The sequence below is a fragment of the Apis cerana genome, linkage group LG6 (assembly GCF_029169275.1).
Source record: "Apis cerana isolate GH-2021 linkage group LG6, AcerK_1.0, whole genome shotgun sequence".
In the NCBI taxonomy this organism is placed as follows: Eukaryota; Metazoa; Arthropoda; class Insecta; order Hymenoptera; family Apidae; genus Apis; species Apis cerana.
In genome coordinates this window covers 4,741,104-4,767,073 of record NC_083857.1, presented here as the reverse complement: position 1 = coordinate 4,767,073, position 25,970 = coordinate 4,741,104, and the positions used below count along the sequence as shown (strand labels likewise).

The 25,970-nt window shown below is 25.7% G+C and overlaps 1 protein-coding gene and 1 long non-coding RNA gene across 16 annotated transcripts in view; one reads left to right on the top strand and one right to left on the bottom strand.

The window, feature by feature from the left end:
* Positions 1-25,970, top strand: part of LOC107993625 (uncharacterized) — a 120,416-nt gene that overhangs the window by 53,460 nt on the left and 40,986 nt on the right. For all 6 annotated transcript variants that reach the window (XR_009830025.1, XR_009830023.1, XR_001765124.3 and 3 more), the window contains exon 3: positions 23,329-23,438. This is a non-coding gene — a long non-coding RNA (uncharacterized LOC107993625). The remainder of the gene's footprint in view (positions 1-23,328; positions 23,439-25,970) is intronic.
* Positions 1-25,970, bottom strand: part of LOC107993618 (dual specificity calcium/calmodulin-dependent 3',5'-cyclic nucleotide phosphodiesterase 1) — a 183,319-nt gene that overhangs the window by 128,235 nt on the left and 29,114 nt on the right. For 2 of the 10 annotated variants that reach the window (XM_062076070.1, XM_062076069.1), the window contains exon 1: positions 2,422-2,912. The exons of 6 other annotated variants lie outside the window; for them this stretch is intronic. The gene's annotated coding sequence lies outside the window, so the exon portion shown is untranslated. Of the gene's footprint in view, positions 1-2,421; positions 2,913-25,970 lie in introns of those variants that run through there. 2 more of the 10 variants (XM_062076071.1, XM_062076077.1) reach the window with 1 other exon arrangement.

The following is a 25,970-nucleotide window of genomic DNA, read 5'->3' as shown; positions in this document are numbered from 1 at the left end:
TATAGTTTTGCTTTGCTCTTTATTCTCATTACAGTGAAATTATCGGTGAGAAGTTGGTTACTTTGGAAATACTAAATTATGAAAAGTTGGATTTTCTTTTTATCTTTGATTTATGTTTGAAATTTATTAATTTCAATAATAATAAGTAATAATTTAAATATAATTGGAAACGAGATAATGTGAAACATCATATAGTAGGAAATTTCTTAAAGAATAATGGTTTTTTTTGAGAATTTTTAATGAATTGATAATCAATAAAAGCACTTTGACAAATAATAATTAATCGAACCTTTCAAATTTGTAAAAATTGAAATTTGGTGTGATAATTGGAAGGACATTTCGAATGATATTTCATTAAATATATAATATGTTGAATAATGTAAAAGCAATCGAAGCAATTGGAGTATTATTGAATGAACAGTTTTCACTGTTATTAAATTATTCGAAATTAGAAAATTTATGAAATATTAAACTTAAAAAGTCAAATAGATTAATTATATAGATTTTTTTCGTAATTGTTAAAGACAAATTCAATGAAAATAATAAAATATTTTTAAAAAATTACAGAAAATAATAAGAAATGAAAAGAATAAACTTTAAATATACATTGAAGATTTACGAATTGAAACGGAACGTATTAAAAATATTTGAAATTCAATATTATAATTTCAAAAGAAACAATTTTCTTATTAAAATTTTTTTTTTAATTTTATAATCTCCAAACATAGCTTGTTACACAAGGAATTTGCATTTTCATAAGAAAAGGTCAAATGTACTTTTACTTGCACTGTACTTCTACCTTGCTACTTTGCATTCCAAATCTTTCATTTCATCCCTTTATTCCCTTTTTTACTCTTTTTTTAATTTTGTTTCTTATTTCTTCCTCGTTTTTTTAATTGTTTTTAAATTTTTTAATCTCGATACTTGAATATTTATGGGAAAAAATTGTGAACAAAGATTAAAAATTATGTTTCTCGTGAAATATTTGACCATCAGTTAAAAAGAATCTTCCCTTAAAATCAGCTCATTAATATTCATAAACCAAGGAACATGTCGACAACTTTCACCAGGCCAAATAGATTCTCCTTCTACGTTAAATTCAAACACACGTACGATTTCGAAACAAACTACCCTCTTAAAAAACTAATTAACCTATATTCGCATATCAAACGATTTTTACCCCAAGTTATTATATGGATGTTTAAAAAAAAATACGAGATCTTAAGCATATCTAATAATTCGTTAAAATAAATTATTTCACCAAATATTTATACAATCATATTATTTAAAAAATATCACAAGAAGTAATCCATATTTAGAAATGATATTTTTAAATAATTATTTTACAGAATCAAATATTTATTATCTTTTCATCTATTTTATTTCAACGATTCTTCTTCTGTTTTTTATTTATTTTAGTACGTTCACAAATATTCGATATATTACTTACTAATCCTATATTTCAATAAATAATATTAATACAATATTTTTTTCATATATTAAAATTTACGCGGTTTATTACAAAATATTATCGATATTTCGTGATTTTAATTTAAAGCATCACCAATTTATCTACATATATCGTAAAAGACGATATCTAAGACGAACTCACATCGATGACCGTGTTAAACCAATAAACTGTATATCATGATCTTGAAACGGCGCCATAAATAAACATATAGCTTGAATATACTTCATAATTTCGGGAAAAAAACTGATTTCTTATACCAATGATCATCAAACAATTTTCGTTTACATTTATGCTGTACACTCGTGATTTTAATTATTTCCAATGACTAATATACGTGATATACCAATTTTTCTATGAATTTTATATTTATTACAACGTTTTTGATATTACTAACAAGAACTTTAACATTCCATCAAAACTAACATTAATTGATTAAAAATGAAAGAAATTCGACCTATTTTTTTAATGCTAATTTATCACATATCGTGTTATATTGTGTAACATTATATTCATTGCCAGAAATAAAATTCCTAAAAGATGATTGATATACCTATTCATAAATTTCCTATTCGAGCTCCTATAAAACCATCATAAATACTTGTAAATAAAAGAAGGACATCCTTATCGACCTATATTTCCCAGAATTCGCAGATACGCGAAGACAAACGATCCAACTCAATAACGAAATCTTCGCTCCAGTAACGAAGAAAAATAAGAAAAATAAGAGAAACGAGAAGCCAAGTGTACTTGTTCTTTCTCGGAGTCAGGGTCGCGCGCATGTGACATTTACATGACGCGGCCGTTTTTCTAAGGGGGATCTCTTGGATCTATTAGTCGTCGTCGTGGAGAAATAAAAGAGCAGCCAAGAAAGCGTGAAAGGAGATATACGATGGCCAGAGGGCTCACAATTTGGCGCACAAACCGTATTATTCACCGATTAAAACACTCACTTTTGCAATTTCACGTTCTCAATATCCGTCACAATTTTCTTTCAATTACTCACACGCCGAAACTTCGAAACGATTCGTAAGGAAAGATCAAACGTCACTCGAATATTTCTCGATATTTTTTACTTTGCTTTGTTTACTCGTTATTTAACCCTTTCACAGTGTATTATCAATAAAAATTTAGACAAACTGGATCAAGGATAATTCGTATATCTCTATTCTCTCTTTATATGATTTATATTCTGTTCTTTCTTTACAATCCATACAATTATTCAAATTTATTAAGTTAAAAAAACTAAAAAGTATCTTTCATGTCTGAAAATTTAGAAAAATCTCAACGACGAGTTAATTTTTGTGAGACTTTTTCTTCTTCTTTTTTTTTTTTATTTGATTATCGAATTATTACATTGTCAAAGGGTTAAGCTTTTGCACGACACGCGGAAAAACGTGAAACGTAGCTCGGCGAGGGGATAGACGACTCCACGTGTCTCGGCTCGCGGTGCGACTCGAAAGCTCAAAAGCTTGCCTTGAAATCCGCGCAAGCGTGCCGCGGAACGAGTGATACGGCAAAAACCAATCCGCAGAAGCTTCCGTACGTTCTGGCCAAGAATTGAGAGGGAAATAGAGAATTGTGGCGATCGATATTCTTATCGATAATATTGATATCTTATCGATAATTCGATATATCGTAAAATGAAAATAACTTTCCTAACGAATATAGTACTCCAATAAAGTATTTATTTTCATTTCAAGTAATTAGAAATACAACGTCTTAATGATAAATTCGAATGAGAAGCATAAGTAAAAATTCTAATCATTCGTAATTGACATCTCCAATGATCGATATATGAAAAAGATGTATCAATAAGATATTATTGATAGTAATAATTGATAGTCAAAATTCTAAAAACGAAACGTATTCGTTAAACGATGTACCATATTTTCTCACCAGCAACGTTTCAGGAAATTCTATTTAATGAACATTTTTGCTTTGATCGATTATTGATTATTGGTGTTGGATCGTTTGATTATTTGATTAAGGATCTTTCTCTTTTGGAAATTATCGGGTTAATGCGATTGGAAGATGGAACGACTGGATTTGCAGGGTTCGGTGTTGGGCAGATGTAATTCCTCGTGATCGATGACATGGTGTTAGTTCTTCCGGGAAGGCTATAAGTAGACATGATTTTAGAATGGTGGCATGTCTTGTGACGTGGAGGATATAAATATGTAAAATAATCGAGAAAAAATGGGTGAATGAAAGAAGTGTGGGAAAATATTGTTTATGAGAGGAGGTGAGACAAATATTCTTAAAATTACTTTGTGTAAGGGAAAGACTATAAATACAAAGCAATTTATATTGGTATAGGATAAATAAAATTAAATGACAAAGCCTTATGAGACGTTATACTGATGAATGTAGAAAGAAAATTTAAGTGCAGTGTCTAAATATAATAGTAAGATGAATGGAATTGATACAAATCATTTGTTATCTGCGATTTCCAGTTTCTTCGTTATTTCTCTTGAATGAGTCAAGTTCGAATAATAATTTTTCTAATTTTTCTAAATTCAGAATACTTTTTATTAAAGCATAAACGTATATAATGATATCAACAAGCATTATTATATTTAGAGAAATATAAAGTTTTCATATCAAATCTTTTTACAATAATAAACAAAAAGGAATTTGAGATGTAAGAAGAGTTGATTTTAATTAATTTATTTTAAAATGAAAAATTAACAAGATTAATGCATAATTACGAATTAAAATTAATTCAAAATTTGCTTCAAAGCGTTTAAAATAACGACGAGGAGAACGGTGTGAAATAAGCAAATAAGAAAATAAAAGAAAAATCGGGAATTTAATATAAAATATTGCAACTAGGAAAAACGTAGAGCTGTGCGAGAAACATCCAAAGAATTTAAATCGTCCAGAGACAGTTTAAAATCCCGCTTAAAGCTAAAACCGATTAGATACATTCGTGTTGCTAGATTCGGTGAAAAACTTTTCCGCGAAACTACCGAAACAAAATGGAAGGGAAAAAAAAAATGAAACTTAATAGGAAAGTTTTCTTTTTACACTTTGAATTTCTCCATTCTCTCCCACGGATACAAGGTATTACTTTTATTAAAAGTTACAAATATTATTATCTACCTCGAATATATCGTAATAGTTTTAATAGTGTTTCACTTTGTGGTAAATTATACATGTTATAGCAATAGGCCAGTTTCCAATATCGTCCTATAAATATCATATAAATTTAGATATGCAAGAAAGATGCAAATTGGCGGAAATAATGTGTAGACACCATTATTTTAGAACCCGATATTTGGAACGGATGCAATCGCTAAACGATTCGTGAAAGAGATGATTGCTTTGTTGTTTGGAAATGCAAAATTCAAATCGTGCAATCTTGTCGATAACACAAAATGCAAATATTCCTTTGTTAATATAACATAATTTTTTAATAGAATTTTAAATGCGTACGTATATAAAAATATTTTTATATAGATCATCGTAATAAGTATTATAAATTAATAATATCATATTATAATTGTGAAAAGTCTTCGTTAAATATGAATAATAATTTTGTTTAATATTACAAATAAAATAATTTGAATATACATATTTAAAAAAAGTAGATACGAGAGATAGTTTTTTTTCTTTAATTTAAATATTTCAGGAAAAATTTCGTTGAAACTTGCATTTCCAATTTCTCTCGATATTAAAAATATCAAATTATTTTTTGATATTTTTAATATTAAAAAGTAAAGAAGGAAATTTGTTTTTTTATTATATCGAATTATGATAATAATGGTATTCATATGGTTATTATAATCCATTAAAATTAAAGATGAAGAATGAACCAAATTCTACAAACGTGTCGAAATGAAATTTTCAAATAATGAAATTTATTTTACCATACACTTTACCACATCTCTCTAACCAAACCGATTTACCAGTTGGTTAAGTCTCTTCGCGTAAAGATAACGATAATCGAAATTGAACAGAAGTCACTGTTCTATGAAAATTGGTCGTTACGATCGATCGATTAACAATCGAAATACAAACTCACAGCTGGAATATCTCGAATATTTGTTTTTTGAATTTTAAACTAATATAGAAAATTGTGTGAATTTTTTTCTTTTATTTTATCAAATTTATTTACATAAATTGTAGAAAAGTTTTTGCGTTCAAAATTTCATTTATTTAATATTTAAAAGAAAATGAAATATATAGAATAAATATTTTATAATATATATTGGATATATATAATTTTTTCATGTTCAAATAAAACAATGTTTTATTGAAATTAAGATTTATTTAGGTTTTAGAACAAAATTAACCAATGCATCGCGAATTGATAGTGTAATAAACATCGTTATACGCTAGTTATAAAATCAAGTTCAATATATACTCATGAAATATCAGGTCACATCCAGTGCAAAAGCTTTATTTTATGAGATTCGATTATTGATGATGTTTAACGTACTTGTTAACTTAAATAACTCTAACTACAAATTGGATTCTCATTGCACGATAATTTGTCAACTAATGGTATTAGTGAATTTACAAATTTGAAAATTGTAGACGTCTTTAAAATATTACAATTTTATTGTCGAATAGAAATTCATTTGAAATGTTTCATTATTAATCCATTGTTTTTAAATTATATTACTAATAATATTAGTTCAATTATTTTTAATCTTCGAATACATGCAAGAAAAATCAAGTTTCTAATATTATTGCATCTATTTTAATATTTTTATTTTAATTTTACTTCAACAGTTTAAAATTTTAATTATTAATTATACAAGAAAATGTATAATAATATTATAAGATGAAAGAAAATAAGAAAACAAGAAAGATGAAAGACTACTAATTTATTTCTTCTTTTTTCTTATAAAGAAATTATTTTTAATAAAAAATTAAAATAATATAATATTATTAAAATGTTGAAATTGTTAAAATGTAAGAACAAATATCTTTAAAGAATCTAACATCCATAAATATTTCAATTCCTGTCATGTCGTTAATCGTAGATTTATTCGTCGAATTGATCGCTCGAGATGACTGAGATAATTTGAAATTGATTACCGCGTGATGGAAAACGAACCTCATTATAATTTGCAATTCAAGTTGGTACGATAATTACCACTTCCAAACGACACGAATTTTACCCATTTCTATTACAATCATTGTTGAAAAAAAATATTACGCATCTTGAAAATTATTTCTGAAGAAGATTGAGATTATTCTTATAGAGTGAAATGAAAACGAATTTTTTGGAAAAAATAATAATTAGATTTAAAAAAAGAAAAGAAGAAGAATATCAATATAAATTTTTCACGTGTTTCATTTACTTATTTTTTTATGAAATTTTGAAAAAAAAATTTTATATCAAGAAATGAATGCTTTCGGATGATTTATTACAACTTTCCTCAATTCGCATGCAAATGGATCTAAGATTACAGTATCAAGGAAACATTATGACTGAGAGCTAGATCGCAAATTCAGTTGAAATCAAAGTAGATGCAAAGTGGAACGTAGAAGGATATGAAGTGACATTTCATTTTAAAATTTAGAATTTACACAGTATTTGAAACTTTTGTACATCTTGTAATAGAATAAAATAGAATAGAATTAAAATGGAATTGAAATATTTTATTTGGTTCTATGCTGTATTGAAAAATAAAATAAATTTTAATTGAATATTAATGATAAATACAATTAATGATAATACAAATAAAATAAAAAAATTAAAATTTTCACTTTAAAAACAAGAAATCAAGAAGCTTACAAAATTAAATAATACAATTACAATGTTATTTAATATAAAAAAGTGGCAGAAAATGTTAATAACTAATCCATTTAAGTCACAAAATAAAATTTATAGAATATTGTTTTGAATATTTTAAAATATGAATCATTTATAATGATACTTACTTAAAATGATATAGAATAAACATAGAAGAAGTATTAGAAAATTTAATTCTGGCAGTCAGCGTTCATGCAAACAACATACCTGTAACATGAAAATTATATAAAATATTCGTTTTAAATATTATGTTAATAAAATAGATAAATTTTTCATTATAAACAAATATACATTTATTACATTATTATTTTTTGTCTATTAATTATTAATTATTCCATTTTAATAATTCTTAGATCAATTCCAATCTTTTTATATAACATAATAGAAATATGTATCAAAGAACAAATATAGAATTTGAAGAGAAGTATTTTCGAAAATTTGATAAAATTTTAACCATCGCGTCGCATCCTGATGAAACGAAAACAAAATCAAGGAAAATTCTTGGCAATGTTTGTTCTGTCGCTTGCTCAACATTTAGATACACGAATTTCTTCCGAATGTGTTTTCTCTTGACTTGTATCATAATGAATATACAGTATTTAATTTTGACGAGGTGCCGAGAAATAAGCAGCCAAGAATTAATTCACCTTGACATTAGTTTCGAAATCGAAAAGAACGTCGATTCTTGTGAATCTATAGTATTTTATTATAATTATTATTATAATTGTATTATGATATTATGTATATTATAATTAATATTTCAGAACATAGAGTTCAATAATAATTTCAAGGGAATATATAAAGATTATGTTACAATTAAAATAGAGTATTGAAATTAAACGGATAGGCAAATATATTTCTCGTACAATTTTATTTATATAATTAATAAATGCATAGCTGAATATCTAAAATTTGAAAAATCAATGATAACCAAAAATATTTCAATATGCAAATAAATGAAGACATATAGAAAATATGATGAAATAATATAAGATAAATAAAGGGAAAAATTGAAATAACAATAAATATAAAATATTCAAATGAGGAATTTGTAAAGAATCAATGTCATATATCAAGTATATATGATTATATTTGTACATGTATAAATCAAGGATAAATTTATGAAACAAATGATCAAAGAAGAAATATCATTCATTCTTAATGAGAAGATAAATAAAAAATGTTGAATATATTTTATAAAAAAATTTATTTTTGAAACGACAAAAGTTAAAAAAAAATTTATTCAAAATAATTTTCTTTCGAATTTAATTAATTTGGAATTTGAAAATATATTCTATTTTGTATTCAGAATAGATATTAAAATATATGGCAGAATATTTTTTTTATTCGCTCGATAATAAATGATCTATCACTTTGATTTATTGCTGTAATTTATCGTTCTGATTTATTACTCATTGTCTAAAATATCTCTTGTAAATTTTTTCTATTGGAAAATTACGAAACATTTTTATTGTGGGAATAGAAATAAGTGATAAATAATAAAAAAGAAATAATAATGAAAGAAAAATGATTTTATTTATCACAAATTTATCATTCATCATATGATTATTCATTATATTTAAGTATCATAAAGTACATATTCAAATTTTTTTTTCTTTTATGATAGTCTAAATTTTAATAATAATTATAAAAAAAGAAATAAATTAAGTGAACATAAAGAATTATCAATAAAAATTCATATCTTTGGTTGAACAGAACAAAAATAATTTTAATATTTTTATAAAATAATATTGTATCATTTTCTTAAAATCATTCCTACGAATAGTATCTGTTTGTTAAATATATAATACATTCTATTTTAGTATTCAATTTTCTGAGAAGCAAAGTCTCGAGTGTAATATATTTTTTCCATCCTTTCGACTTATTTTTTTTTTTTTTTCACGAAAAGCCATGATGTTATATTGTAAATTTCACGACGTAGCGAGGTTAAAATCGATGAAGCGTCAAAGTTTATATGGTCGAATGACTAGCTGAACGAATCGAGAGAAAGCTGAACAGATAAGGGTACAAAACCTCGGTCATGGGCGCGTGAGTATATTCTAACCGTGGAGTTATCTGACCAGAAATGATCCTTCTGCATATAGATTTCAATTCATATGGAAATAATTGCTGAATGCAATTATCAAAATATAATATAACATGATTTGATAAAAAAAGAATTATAGAGGTTGTGATGACAATATTTTCATAATAAGATATAAAATAAAGAATAAAAATTATATGAATATAATTATCAATTGTTTGAAATGAATTAAGAATTCAGGATATGAATTGGTTTTCACTTATTCTATTATATATTATTATTTTCTTTTTTAACAATAAATATATATAACATATGTTGTATTGTATTATATAATGTAAAAAAAGATAAGTTTTTAAATATAATGAGAAAAATGAAAACTAACATTAGTCTTGTAAGCTGGTCGATAAGCTGAGCGACTCTTCCTTAATTGCTTCTTGCCAGTGGAATTAGCAGATCAAGAAATGGATGACAGTTTTTCATCCCTAGAATCTTAAAAGATTTCATAAAAACTGCAGAAACTATTAAAAATTCGCAAGGTTTGAAATTATGAAAACGAAAAATAAAAATATTTAATAACAGGGCAAATTAAGTTATTATATATAAATTAATAAAAATTTTTTTAGTTTTTTATTCTACTTTTTTTTGTCACCATTAGATATTAAGAAATTATTAAGAAATATCGAATATGCTATCGTATGCGATTTCTTCAAATATCTTTCTTATAGAAATATCTTTCTCATAACTGGGTGAACATCTGCAGCCAAAATTACGCTCACGTGGAACTACCACCGTCGAATTTTACTGAGATCAGAAATTGAGATCTATAATGGTCCATTAAGATTCATTCGATAAGAATCAATAAAAACCATATCTAAAGTATTCGCAGCATATATTAGCATATGCGATGAAAATGCTAATTTCTAACTATCGAAATTAACAATAAATGCTAATTATATCTTAACATTGCCTAGTGATTATCTATAAAATTAAACTTGTATCTTTGTATACAATTTGTTCAAAATATAAACAATCGAACTTCTCCAGATCTCTCGAAAATCTTTATAAGATTATAATTTTCCAATTCATTCTATAAGATAAAATATAAACTTTCGCTGCGGTTCTCGAATATCATTACATCCCTATTCGCTGCAGATGTCAACTTTAGTCCAAATTCTCTATTCTCTTCCCACTCAGCAATATTCTCTGACATACTTAATCGTCGATCTTCTTGAAATTTATTCTTGAGCTTCTCCACAAGTTAGAGATTAGACCAACTTTCTAATGGAATAATGAGTTATAATATATGCGAATATCATCATTTACATATGTTATAAATTATTTATATTATTTATTTATCATTTTTAATTGTTATTTATATATCTATGAGATATTGATGCACATGAGTCAATAAATTGAATATCTACACATGATGACATGAACATTTCAACATGTTAATAATTTTCATGGTATATAAAAATACACTCAAAACTTTTTTTATTCTTTTTACATGAATATACATCATGCAGAAAACAATACATATATTTCAATTCTCTTCAAATCAAATTAAATTCTCTCCATTTATTCAAGATCTGAATATTCAGAACTAATATTTATTAAGCAAATGAATAGCGTTATCTTGGTATTTTTACACATAATATCTACAAGTTTAACTTAAAATTTTCTTCGATTGAGAAAAAGTGTATATATTTATCATTAAATCTTTTCTATACTATCCAAAAAATTGTTATTAAAAATAATCAAGCTTACAGCATAATTCTATATATCTGGCACAGTATTATCACCAAATTTCATGAATATTCAGAACCATATTTAAATCATCGATTCAAGAAAAACTCTAATCTATTATCCTTGAGCATAACGTAACTTTCTAAATATAGAAATTATTTAAATTATCTTTTTGGCAGTGATCAATGTCACGTATTAATACGCGATTTCCGTTCCTTTCCGGCGCAGTTTCATTGTGAATGGCGCTTTGCACATATTCCATCTTCTATCGATCCGTGAGTGCACGAAACGCGCCACTTAAGCGACTCGAGGTACACTAAATTTCAGTATCGCCAGCACGGTGAACCGCATGCGGTTACGGAACGGATAAAGGGCGCGAAACCAACCCTCCACGCCTCCAAGATCGGAAATAACCTGTTCACGATCGAACAAAAATGGTGGAGGAGGGAAGGTTTGAAAGGATTGGACGAATTTAAAAAGTTTAAATACGGATCAAAGCTTTTTTTCACGTGTTATTTTTAGAGTAAAAGGGCAATTCGATTTTTAATTTATTTAACTTTTTTAAATTCGTGGTGACTTGAAATTTTGTATGTTATTATATAATTTAAGGGTATAACATTATATTTTTTCACAATTTTTCGAAATACTAATAAATTCATACAAATCTGTGAAACTAACTAAAATGTTTGAATACAAAACAAAATCACACGATATCTTCTTAAAAATATCAAGAAATTTATTCGATTTATTGAATCATTTTAGAAAGTAAAATACTAATAATTATATTATGATAATTATTCAAATCATAATGATCATAATATTCCAAAATCTATAAATATTGTCAATAAACATATTTACACAATTTTAATAAGTTTCTGCAATAATCAACTAGTAAAAAAAACTTGTGTTTTTACGTGACTAGGTAACACGAGTACCTTTTAGTTACCTTATAGACACGATGAGAAGGACAATGAAAAGAGAGCAAACTGATAAGGTGGAAAAACTTCTAAGATCGACGGAGCGTGCCTCTTACAGCTGAGAGAACATCGCTTTCCTTGAAAATTGTCGAACAGCACTGGCTTTGACGACAGTTTAACGGATCGAGTTCGAATAAACCTGCCAGTTCATTTTGTAAATCCAAGATCGGTAATCTTTACATAATGTACATGAAAAATTCGCAACATTGTTAAATTCTTGATTTTAATAATTTTCTATGGATAACGTTTTAAATGTAATTTTCTTGTGATAAGATAGCGATAAATTTGTAACAGCAAAGTTCTAAATTTGGAGTATAAATCGATAGAGAATATTTTGAGTAAAGAACATCCTTTGATATGGTAAGAGTTATTTGAAAATATATATGGAAAATATGAAGGAACACAAAATATTTAAATAATTCATAAAAGTAACTCAACTTATTTAGTTCAAAGGGAATTTTCTTTAAATCGATATATATTTTTTAACGTATATAAAAATAAGTTACAAATAAATGATTTTGAAATCAAAAGAGAAAATAAATTAAAATTAGAAATTGTAATTCTATTAGATACAATATTATAGCTGAAAATATTTATAAGAAAAACAATATCATCTTCGAACGCACATTATTTTTTTCTACCAATTAGTCTTGATACCAATACCAATATTGATACCAATTTTTACGAATAAAAATCTAAAAACCATAAAAGTGATGTATACAAAGTTAGAGATTTGATATCATCAACTTTTTAGCAAGCAATTAGATATCGACGATTTCTCGATATTAAAAAAGAAAAAAGAGATAAAAAGAGATTGATACGCAGATTGACAACTCTTAAACCGATGAAACTGATATCGACAGTACTAAAAAAGAAAAGATACTGAAGTTCAGAATTGCATATTAACAATTCTGAGATTTATAAAATTATATATATAAAAAAATCTGAATTAAAAATTGATATTATTCATTAATTTAATTTTCTAATTAAGCTCTTATTCTCTATAAGTTTTTAAATTATTTTGAAATAGAAAAATATAAGTAATAAATATAAAAATAAAGATTATTGCTTTAAATCGTTTGAAAATAAATTTTTATGATATATAAGTGATGTAAAGATTCTATTATTTGATAATACAGATTAATTTTCAATTTTCGTATAAATTTTCCTTCAATGGAAGATATGTCAGGCTTATGACAGGTAGATCATTGATATCGTATTTGATGAATCGAGTGTCTTTCTGTCGTCTCGAGAATCTCTAATTTCTTTACTGTCTGAATGCTGATTGATATCGATTCTGACAATCCACCGGTCCTCTTCATTGACCTGTATCACTACTATACCTATCGCTATTGCATTCGACATATCAAGATTCGATTCCCAAATATCGAGAACCCTAATTATCTGCTTTCACTTTTATTATTGCTTATTATTGAAGCGCTTAGAATGATTTATTATTCTTCTTTTCTCTAATGATGTTTAAAAGATTAGAAATAAAAAATCACTTTAATAATGAAACAAATAATTTTTAACGATAATAAAGGAATTGATTGGAAATCCATTATTAAATTATGAAATTATTGAACTTTAAGTCTCTAGGATTGCAATGGCTAGAATCTCAAACATCTCTATCCGAGAGAATCATGAGATGAGGTTTATGTTAGCCACAGATTCTACAATATACAAGGATCTATGCCACTATGATGTAGATCTTTACAATTCTATGACCGCAAAATCGATCAGTGCCTATCTAAAATTTCACGAACATGGAAATCTATGTACTCTCCATCCTTGAATCCTACTATTATGGAGTTATTGAACTCAAATTAGGTCACCTGTGAAACTTGACATTTTACGACTCTGAAATCATAGAGATATATCATGAAATATATCACGAAATTAAGTTTTTAAATAATTTTAAATAATAGTTTTCAATTGAAACTAATAAATTCTAGATATATGACATTAGCGATCTTAGAATTATATTAAATTTTGAAAGATTTTAAATATAGTATCATAGAACTTATTTAATAATTGAATTCTAATAATTCTAATAATGTCGATGCATGACAAATATTAAATGTAAAAAACCTTTTTCATGAATTCATAATTTATTATCCTATATTACATTGTTTCTATATTGAAAAATTTAATTCCAATGAATAAACTTTCTCTTTCGCATGACTTAATTGATTGTTGAAAAAAAAAAGAAAATCACGGAAAACGAAACATATTTTTAATTTCACTGATAAAAACAAACTGAAGTATATGAATATGTTTACATTTTCATCAGAATTATTTTAATGTACAATCAGAAAACTTTTTATACATTTTACGAGAGTTTAATTAATAAATTATGTTTTATATGAAATATCATTCGAAGGCCATCGAAATCATAAAAAAATCAGTATTATTTTCCTTTTTTAAATATTAATTCGTGACGAGATAGAGAAAGAATAAAATTGTATACAAAACACGAAAAAATAATAAAAATTTGGATTTGATTTCACACACTCAAACAGACACTTTACCAAAAAATAAATTGCTTTATACATAATTCATTATGATCTACATATATACAAATTTTCGTATAAAATAACATATGAAGATTTTTGTAGCTGACTATATATATCTGTATATATATATATATATATATATATATATATATATATATATATTAAAAAATTAACCGCATAGTGCATTGCACCTACTTTGCTGATGGCAAACGGAATACCATGCTATTATCTGAAATTGGCTCGTTAGCAATTTAGTAGATGAAGTATCAAAAGAAAAAAAGAAAAGAAAAAAAAGAAACGAGGGAAACCACTCCAGAATTCATTCATGGTTTCTGGTATTAAGAGGTGAATATTACGAGGAACAAAAAACGAGTGGAAAAAAAGAAAACTTCTCGACTAATGGATCGATGCGATTTATTCTTCATGTTTCAACATGAAACAGATGACGTTGATTAATTAATAGAAATTTAATTCGATAATAGTCAATTATTTATATGCATAATATTGATATAATTTACTTACGGATATTTTTATGCGTTTTAATTTAACGAAATATATGTTATATATGCTATTCCAGACGAATAATTTTATTATGATAAAAAGCTTTTCATTCGTGATACGAATAAAAACGAAATTTCTCGCGATAAAAGAGACGTCGCTTTTTATTTAATTTTTCCATAACAATTTCATATTATCCTTCGACTAATTTTTCGCTTCCGCAGAAAAAAAGCGATTGTTCCATATCCGATTATTTATTCCATTTGAAAGCGTTGAAATTCAAGTGGTAATTTCATTTTTAATTATCTTAACTTGGTTGAGTGGCAACTTCTGATCTTAAGTTTTCATCGTGATATTATATAGGATACGCTTTAAATACTTTACTTTTCAAATTTTAGGAAAATAAATTATTTGGGAAAATAAATAAATAAATATAATTAATATTAATAAAAGGATCCAAAGGATGAGATGGAATAACAATTGTATTTATTTATTTTCGTATAATTTTAATCATAATTATTCAAAGATTATTTCATTTCAATCTGAAATAAATAGATCCACGATGGTCGAATTCTCGTTTCACTTTCAGAATAGTATTTGACTGAATATAAATCATCTTCGTATTTATCTTCTATCTGTTCTTCTTTTTCGTTTCTTCATTCTGAAATCTTTCGACACTTGCTGACACTATTCTGATTAAGATTTCGGTATGAATAAAACATAGACCGATACAGAGAAGAAAGACAAATTTGCCGGAAGTCCTCGAAACTTGCTAGTTTGACCAAACTTAAAGTGGCTTTAACTCGAGAGGCTGAATCTCTCGAAAACTTTACAATTTCCTAGTTGCTGGGTTACTCGTTTCGCCGATCAATCGACACTCCATACCAGTTATGTTTTCTAGGAAAACATTTAAAATACCAAAACAAACACTGTAATACTATACATCACTACAAATGTAATAAAATTGAGAAATTTCATAGCAAATATTTAACAAAATAAAAATAAAAAAAACCAAACATTAAACATAAATAATATCGAGTTTCTTTCGAAAAATTATAAAGATATTACATTATAAATTTATTTAAAAAATGAACGATTTAAAAGATAGAAATAAAATAACGAAAAGAAAAAATGAAAGAGTTCAAAACATCCATGGAAGAGAAAGGAAGTTTTTATGCATCTAGAAATTTATTCCCTAGTTTCGTTCTCGAGATCGAGTCTCAATCTCCAGCATTCCTTTTCTCACCCCCTTTTCTCACTCGCTATACTCATTTTCGTGTACCTATATCTATCTTTACTCATCCGACCCTTGAATTAAATTACACCCCGAAGGTTGGGTGAGACGAAGCCGCAACGAGGCTAAGGGGCGACCACAAGGAAGATTCGTTTCATTCGTTTCTGTCACAGTTGTATCATTTCGTTACGTTCTTCCTCCTTTTTACTTTTTTCCTTTCTTTTTTCTGTCCCTTTTTTTTATCTCTGAACGCGATTATTTTTCAACGATTATCAATGATCATTTGTAAATATTCCTATTGTTAATTGTCTTTCATTTTTATGATAAGATGATTTATTAGATATAAAATCTATTTATTAAATATTAAATAAAAATATTAAATATTATTATCAGTAACATCGATGTTATTATATTTAAAAATTATATCCAATAATTGCAGTAGAACAAATCTTTAATGTAAAAAAAATATGACAATTTTTTTGTCACATTTTTAAAGCACTATATTATTATCATATTATAAAAAATTTATATCCAATAATAATCTCTTTTTTAAATAATTTTACATAAATAAATACTAATAATTATTTTGAAGAAAGTAAGTATTAAATGTTCATGCATTTTTTAATAATTCTCAAGCAATTAAATGTTCGTCTAATTATTTTTAAACAATATGTTTGTACGTTTGTTCGAAGCCGTGAATTCAGGTCAAACAGAATGGAGTACATTGTACTCCTAGTCCTCCTATTGCACCATGTTGCACTGCGGTGGAATTTCTCGTTCGGCAGTTGAAAGCTCAGGTTTAAAAGGAGGGAATTTTAAGTAGTTGCGTTTTATACGAACGTTTCATCCAGTGTGTTTGTTGCTTTAAGAAAACTCAAATCCATCGAGAGAAAAGAACAAATTTGCAAAAGCTAGTGTACAGAACGTAATCACGAGATTTTCGAAAATTCAATCCAAATTCAATTCCAAATTTCAATCCAATTCCTCCATTTTTGTGAGTACAATATTAATGGATTAAATTATTGAATTAATCTTCTAATTCTATCTTCTTGTCTGAACTGTATAACTCGAAAATATATTTTTAATTTAAAGTTTAATTGCGACTTTATTTATTCGTTTTAAAGTAAATGAGATTTATCGAAGTATTTTTAACTATTTCTTCCTCGAAGAGTTATATTATTAACTTAAGCAAACAATTATTAAATTATTTTCATCATCTGCAATCAAAGAAATTTCGTTGAATTCCATTTAATTCATATCAAAAACAATTATTTTCCCATATCTCTCGAAATTTAATAAGAAAGTTTAAAATAATGTAAAAGCCAAACCAAATATTTCCAAGAAAAAAAGAAAATATTTTAAAATGCAAAGTATTTTCAATTTTTAAGGAAAATAAAAATATCGATGTATCATTTCTAACAAAGATCAAAATAAAATATTATTCGAAGATTATTTTTCTCGAGAAACGAAATATAGTGGTATGCACGAATTGAATGTTTCATTGTAGCCACTAAGTTGCTTGTTCAGTTCGTTTGCGCAACGAGAAGAGATTTACATATGTATGTCGAGAGGAACAACTTCATCACCATTGATTCCACGCTTTAACTTTCCACAAACGATTCGATATTTGTGTAACTTTTTCCACAGGTTCAGATTTTCCAGAAACGATAATGAAAATTGAAGTTTCCTCACGAAACGAGAGAAACAAAATAAAATATTCACGTGTTGATAACGTCAAAAAAATGTGTGAAATTCGCAACATATATATATATAAGGGATGAAGCCAACTTTTCTTGGCACTCATCCTTTCACTTAACATTTCAAGTACACTGGTCTATAAATGTTTTATTTATTGTTTTTATAGTGGTAATAATTTTCACCTATTAATATGAGGAAAAATAGAAATAATAACTATCCGTATTAAATTTCAATTGTATGGCTTTGAATTTTTTAATTTGATATTGATTAAAAGTAGATAATTATTCAACAATAAAATTATAAATGTTTTGTAAATTTAAAAAAATATGATTTATGAAACAAAAATGAAAAATATTACAATATGTTTTTATTTTAAAAGAAAATAGACAAAACTGAAATTATCATAAATTCTTATTCATATCTTATTATTAAAAAGTTAATATCAAAACTCTTCTAATTTAACAATTTATAATAATTAATTTAACTTTATTCTTTTGTTAAAATTTGTTCAACATTTGTATCACAAATTTTATATATATTTGTTTTTATTTTTATATACAAATATAAATTATATTTACAATTGTGTGATAAAAATATAGAATGAATGTGTAATTACAATATGTTGCAGTAAAAATAAGCAGATACGAATTTTTTTTTATTCTACATAAAATCAATAATGAAATATACATTACATTTTAAATTAGTCTAAGTAGAATTACCGCGGTATTACTGACTGATCATTAAGTTAATGGACGCTTAGTTTAATTAAAGTATAACAGGTGAACTCAATAAGCCGACAAAACGTTTAATATTGCAAATTATTAAAATATAATATTATAAGAGAATGATAATATACGATATAGCATAAATTATAAATTATATTCATTTAATAATATTTCATTTTATATGTTAATATTCAAACATCTATAAAAATAGTACTAAAGACTTAAACTTCTTTTCTATACCATGAATATAATAAAATAAACAATAAAATTTAATTCAATACTATTTCAAATTTAAATAATTGTAAATAATTTAAATGAAGAAATAATTATTACCCCAAATTCATATTGATACTAATGTAAAATTAATTTTAAGACAAAATATAAATCTAATTGAATATTTCTCAGGAAAATCTATTTAAAAAACTCATTCCCAACAAAATTTTTCTTAACAACTACCATTTCTCTCTTCTCACTATACATACATTCATTAACCGATGAAAATACCCTGTAAATTATTCAAAAAACCGTATTGCTTGCATACATAGTAACATCCTCCTGAATTCGGTCCAATGCCAAACATATTCAAACGCGCTACTACTGTATTTATTACGCTCGAATGACTTTTATCTGTCTTCGTTACTTATCGAAAGATAATAATACTATATTTCTTCATTTTCCGCATGACCTTCGCCCCATTTTCCTCTTAAAAAATTGGCAGAATCTGAAGAATCTCTGTAACTGTTCAAAAAATAATCGTATTTTACATTTTGCTCTTATGATATTATGTTGATAGTGATCATGTATATTTTTAACCTATTTATTTTGTTTTATTATTTTGTTATTTTAAAATTGGTGATAAATTGATAAATTCAAACGAATTTGCACATGACGTATTAAAATTGAATATCGAATTATATCTATATCTATATAATGTTGAAAGCGTATTCATATACTTTTATAACTTACAAAAAAAAGAGTTCGTGCACACACACACACATGTACGTAATAAAAGATAAAATGAAACAAATAAACCTCCAGTGAAAATAATAGTACCACTCAATAACAAGCGATAACTACCAATTGCGAAATCTACCCCATTCAAACGCAATTTTACCCTACAAATACACAGTTTCCCTTCGCAATATTTCAACACCCCAAATGCGATAAAATTTCTCCAACTGTGATCCTATTTGCTTTTCCAAACTTTTGCAAACGGCACATAGATACATTCATTGTTTTCTCTACAAACGAACCGTAGTTCCAACAATCAGTTATTATGAAATATTTCTGTATTTTCGCTAGGAGCTAAAAAACTTTATCATCGAACTAATAATATAATAATTCTGTGTTGAAATAAATTGACGTATTATCTAATATACGTTCATATTGATATGAATATTGTGTCATTATAAAAATTGTTCATAACTTAAAATTTATTAGAGAAATTGTTAATCAAATAATATAGCAATTATATTTTTTAATCCAAGGAATCACAATAAAAGAGGAGACACAATATTTTAAGTTTTCAGAAGGCTTTAGAATCTTATCTTCGACCTTTCACGTGGTGAAAATTTGCATGAGATAAATATCTTGTTCTTATACCCTCAAAAGTGTAGGTGGCAATATCACAGAAAAGATAGTCTTCTAGGAAGAACATCTAATCAAAATACAATTTCTGGTTTAACAATTTAGATATACCCATGCAAGAATTATCTTGTTTATGAGCAATTTATAAGCAATGAAATACAACAATTAAAAAATTGTTATACAAAATAAAGTATTATTTATTCTAAACTAAATAGAAATAAACTTCATCATTAATTTAATTATTATAATTTAATTATAAGATTATAAATATTATAATCTTGTATTAAAACTGATATTAATTATTGATATTTATTTTTTTATTCACTTTGAACAAATCTTTTAAGTTCAATAATCTGTTATACAATCTCTTTTTGAATTATATTATTATATAATTTTTCATATATAATAATTAGATTAATTTCTTATTAATATCCATGATTCATTAATATTAAATATCATTATAATATATAATAAATTATTGTATCTAATATTTAATGAGTCATAGATATTATATCCATAATCTTTTAATTTTGTATATTGAAAAATTTTTATAATAAACAAAGAGAAACAATTAATTTAAATAAAACTAAAATAAATTAAGATATAATTTATTGGCTCAAAATGAGTATAATTAATGACAAAATTATCATCATATAACTTGATAATTCCAGTTAGATTTAGGTTACATTTCGAGATGAGTTTCTTCAATAATACGCAACAGTGAAAATTGTCTTTGAATTCTAACAGAGAATGGAATTGAAGAATACAAAATAAAGGTGAAGAGATCCAGGAAGATGTAGATTTATCGAGGAAATGTACAAGATGTAGCGCTCTGGAAAATTTAAAAGACCTCTCAGGGTAACACGTTAATTGCACTTGAAGTTTCCTCATTGTCGAGGATGAAATCCATTAAGCTCTTGTTGTTTACACAGCAATTTTTCCTTCTTTTCACTCTCGTTCGTTAAGGAATGACGATGCTAATAAGATGAGAAAAAGAAAATGAGAAGGAGAAAGAAAAAAGCATAGAAATGAATGGCAATAAACGTGACGTAATTCCACGAAGAGCTATAAAAAAATGTCTTGTTACGGACAAATTGTTCCGTTTCCCCTTTTTCTCTGATTTTTTGCCATTTTATTTTTATGCCTTCTGTCTTATTCCGACAAACATTCTTCGGAAGAAAATTTCAAGTTGTTGAGATAAGTATTAATTACTTATTATTTATGGGAACTATTATATTATTTCGAGATAATTATTTTTTATAAAAAAGAGAAATTCCTCTTTGAGGAAACTTATTAAGAAATTAACACAGATATTATATTCTTGTGAATAATTATTATTTTAATTCATTCGTTTTTATTCGATCCATTATAATTTTTTATTTATTCATCCATTTAGTTTTTTCATATAAATAAAAGGAAATAATTATGGTTTAAGTTAGTCTCTTCACAATTATAGTTTATACAAATGTGCATTCAATTTATTTTTAAATTCAGTTTTATTATTCTAATTATGATAATGAAATTTTGAATATTTAGATAATAATTTTAATTAATCATTATAAAATTCTCTATTGAATTATCCTTTTTATTAAATAATCAAATCAAATTTCCCTTTATAATAGATTCCTTTAAATTTAAAATGATTAAACGTTAAACAAGTCTAAACAAATTATTACACTTATGCTTAAATAAAATTTAAACTATGCATAATCAATTAAAATCGAGCCTTTACTTTACATAAAATTCTTTTTAAAATAGTATTCGAATACTTTCATGACCTACTGCATCGTCTTGAAAAATTCTTCACACCTCAAGTTTATAGACCATATAAAATCTTCCAACAATCCCGAACTATCTGAAACATTCATATCCACGTCTGCCATTAAAGAAAGCGCCGTGACTCGAGAGAAAGATAGATACCTACATTGGTAAATCTCGAAAGACGAAGCGATTCCCTTACCAGAAAGCTTTGCAATCTCTCGCTATACATGCGGTGCATTCGTGATATCGCGATACGTTCCAAGAAACAGTGTGCTGACACGTTTGATCCACAACTAGCACAAACAAGCCCATATTTGACCCTCCTTGTCTGTCTCTTGGCAATAATATCCACCTGTATATATATATATATATACGCGTTATAACGCACACGATTACATTCACTGCAGATGAGCACGATTTGATATCGCATGCTTATATGTGCATGCAATTAGTAGGCGAAACTAACGTTAGACACATCAACGTACGATATGCATTATCAACCTGATAGTCGAGTTGTCTGCAATAATATATCAAATGATATTTAGAATTATTCAAAGTATCGTTTTATTCAGTTTGATGATATTGGATTATCAAATAAATATTAAAATATTTGTAAAAGGAAATTTGAATGATGATTCAAAAGCAATACATAATTACATATTTTTTTTTTGTTTCTTGATATAAAAAAACAACTTACTTTTTTATCTTTTGTTATTTCCTATTCGATATTATTGCAATTATAAATATTTTATGAGAGATTGAATAAAAATTAAATGAAATACTATTCACTTTAAGTAACGAAATTTAATTTCTTGCAAAGTTTTTTATACAATATGCGAATCAATTCATTGTACATAATTAATCTGCAAATTATATTACAAATAATTAAAATTTAAGATTTATAGAAAGCATCAAATAGAAACTACTTTGGAGCAATATTATTGAACATCAAACGCGATATAAGCCGAGGTGCTTCCATCTTTGTGTATGTAGATATTCCTTGAGTAGTTATAGGAACCCTCTCAAGAATCTAATTATTGCAGCCTTGGTGTTCAAGGTTTCATCGAGAAAACTCGAGGCGAATACTTCAAAACTTCAGAGTCCGTAAATGAAATCCAACATTGATTGTCCATGTGACTTTTATTAAAATTTCTCCACATTCATTGGCTCTTTTCATCTTTGATCTGCTTTTCTCGTTGTTTAATTTATTTATATTATTTCTTACGCATTCTTCTTTTTACTTTTTTAATTATCACAATTAAATTGTATTTCAAATCATAATACTTAATTATTTTTTGTTACAGATGTTTCACTACATGTTTTTACATTCTTCTATGAGGTGGAATTTCATGTGGAATTCACAATGACTTTTCATTGAGTCATATCACTATAATAAGCTTCTTCGTATCTAATGGTAAGTCCATTATTATTATTAATTACTTAATTACTTAATCGCAATTGTGATTATATGAAAGATCTAAAAGTAGATTATTTATGAGTGACAATGTATTCATAATATTTTTCTCTTTTTTTTTTATATATATCATTTACTCATTTTTCATTGTTTACTTCATATTAATATTTAAAACGATTTAATTATTTTATTTTTACATTGTAATAACTGGTATAATTTGAAATCTTATATGAATTATATAAATTGGATAGAAATCTTGTTTTCCACTAATATATTTTTATTGTTGAACTATTGTAATATTTTTTAACATAAAATATGTAAGTATATATTAACATATAATTATAATCATTTTCAAACATAACGAAACTATGTTTAAATTTTATGTAATATGATATTTTAAGACAAATATCGTAAAGAGAGAATGAGCTACGAGTAGAGACGATAAGATATGGTCAGACATCCAGCAGCTGATAATTTACCGACATGGACTACTGTCGATTCTCTTCAAGCATAGAAACTTTGAAAGGAATACTGGCGCCAGCTAGGTAGCCAAGGAAGGAAACCTTAGAAAATTATCGATTTTTTTCTTATGAAGAAATTGCTTTCTGACCAAAGATAACAAAAGCATCAATTCTTATCAGATTACGATAAAAAGATTCTGCAATTTGATTCTAAAATAAAATATATATTATGTTGGAAAATATTTTATATAAAAGAAAAGTTAGGAAATGATTTTTAATAAAAATTAATTTGAGAACAAAACAGACACTACATACTATAATAATAAATAACAAAAAATAATAAATTATTACAAAAATTATAAATTACACTTACAAATAAAATATAAAGTCTGAAGATATTTGAATTAATTTAGATTTATAAATATATTTTGAAATTATAACTTGAATCTATTCTTAATCTCAAGATATTTGTAAGATTTAGTGTAAATTTTAATAATATTTTAGAAAATAAATAAAAAAGAGACTTTTTAATATTTCTTATTAATTCTTTAAGATTATAAGTATAAAAAGAAATGAAGCATAAACATGAATGCTATAACATATATAATAATATTAGTAATAAATATAATTTTTCTTATGTTAACTTGAACTAATCTTCATTTTTTAAATATTTTTTTTCTAGAATCATTAGACAGAATCTAAAAATAATATATACCTTTTATCAAAAAAATAAAATAGCTATAAAACCATAAAAAATATATCGCTTTCCTGCAAGCGATTCTATCTCAACGTTCTCTTTGCAATTAACAACAAGCTTTGTAAAATAACAAATGTACAACAACGTATTCATAAATCTAGTGAAATAATTTTGCGAAAGAATTTCAATTGAACTAAACTGGTTAAAGTTTAAACGAACAAGCTAAGAGCGGAAATATTCGTTACGAGATCTTTTATGCGAAACGAACCACTTTGTACCAACTATTAGATGCTTAACAATCGCTTAACGCTCACCACCGCGAATACTATCACAATAAGAAGCTTTATAGACGCGTGTTCATCAAATCTCGCGATTCATCTCTACCCTCGAGGTGGGATTTCGTTCAAGTGGAATTATCATAAACCGGGTTCGAGATCATTCTCCACCAACGATCATGCCACGTTCCACGATCATTGCAAATTCTGTATATCGAGTATGATTGCATTGAAAGTTTCATAATGGGCGATGGAAGATATGAAAAATTCAAGATTATGAAAGAACTGAAAGAATGTATGAAATATTTTCGTATACGATTGAATACGTAATTTTTATTTGAAAATAAGAAATGTCCTAATATAAATATCTTTTAGATTGTTATTAGATTATTAAAATTTCTTTAATAATAAGTTTAGAATTAAAAAATGGAATTTTTTGATTAAAAATATTCTACATATAAAATATATTTTTAAAAATAGTATTACATGAATCATTTTTAAAACGAAGAATATATAACATATTTTTTTCATCTTGTATATAGTTAAATATGGTTCTGAAAACGCTATCTATTTTATAGTGTCTCAGAGGATTCTAAATATTTATAAGTCCCAGTAGGATTGTAAACATTTTTGTATGACAGCAACGCTTTAATACAAGTGGTATTACAGTAGCGTAAAGACAATAAAGGATTAAAAAATATTGTATATTTAAACGAAATTATTTTTACATGCTATATTTATTTAACTAAATAATTAAAAATTGGGTTTCTTTCTCTATTATATACTTTATCATATTATTTTTTATCTTTAAAACTTATATATATTTTTAAATATTGTTTTAATATTTTCGATTCTTACATAAAATCCATTTTTCCTTGCAGAAAACGAATATTACTAAACGTTTTAAAAATGGATCCTGATTATTTCTTCGAAACAACAAAGTGGCTATCTCCATTTATTCAACTTCTTATACGGTACTATCGCAGAACTCATGTGCAATCCATTTGTCCATTTCCTCCACTTTTCCTATTTGAGCCAATGATGAATAATAGAATAGATTACTTCCATTTGAGATGTCATTTCTCTCGCTACTTTTCGT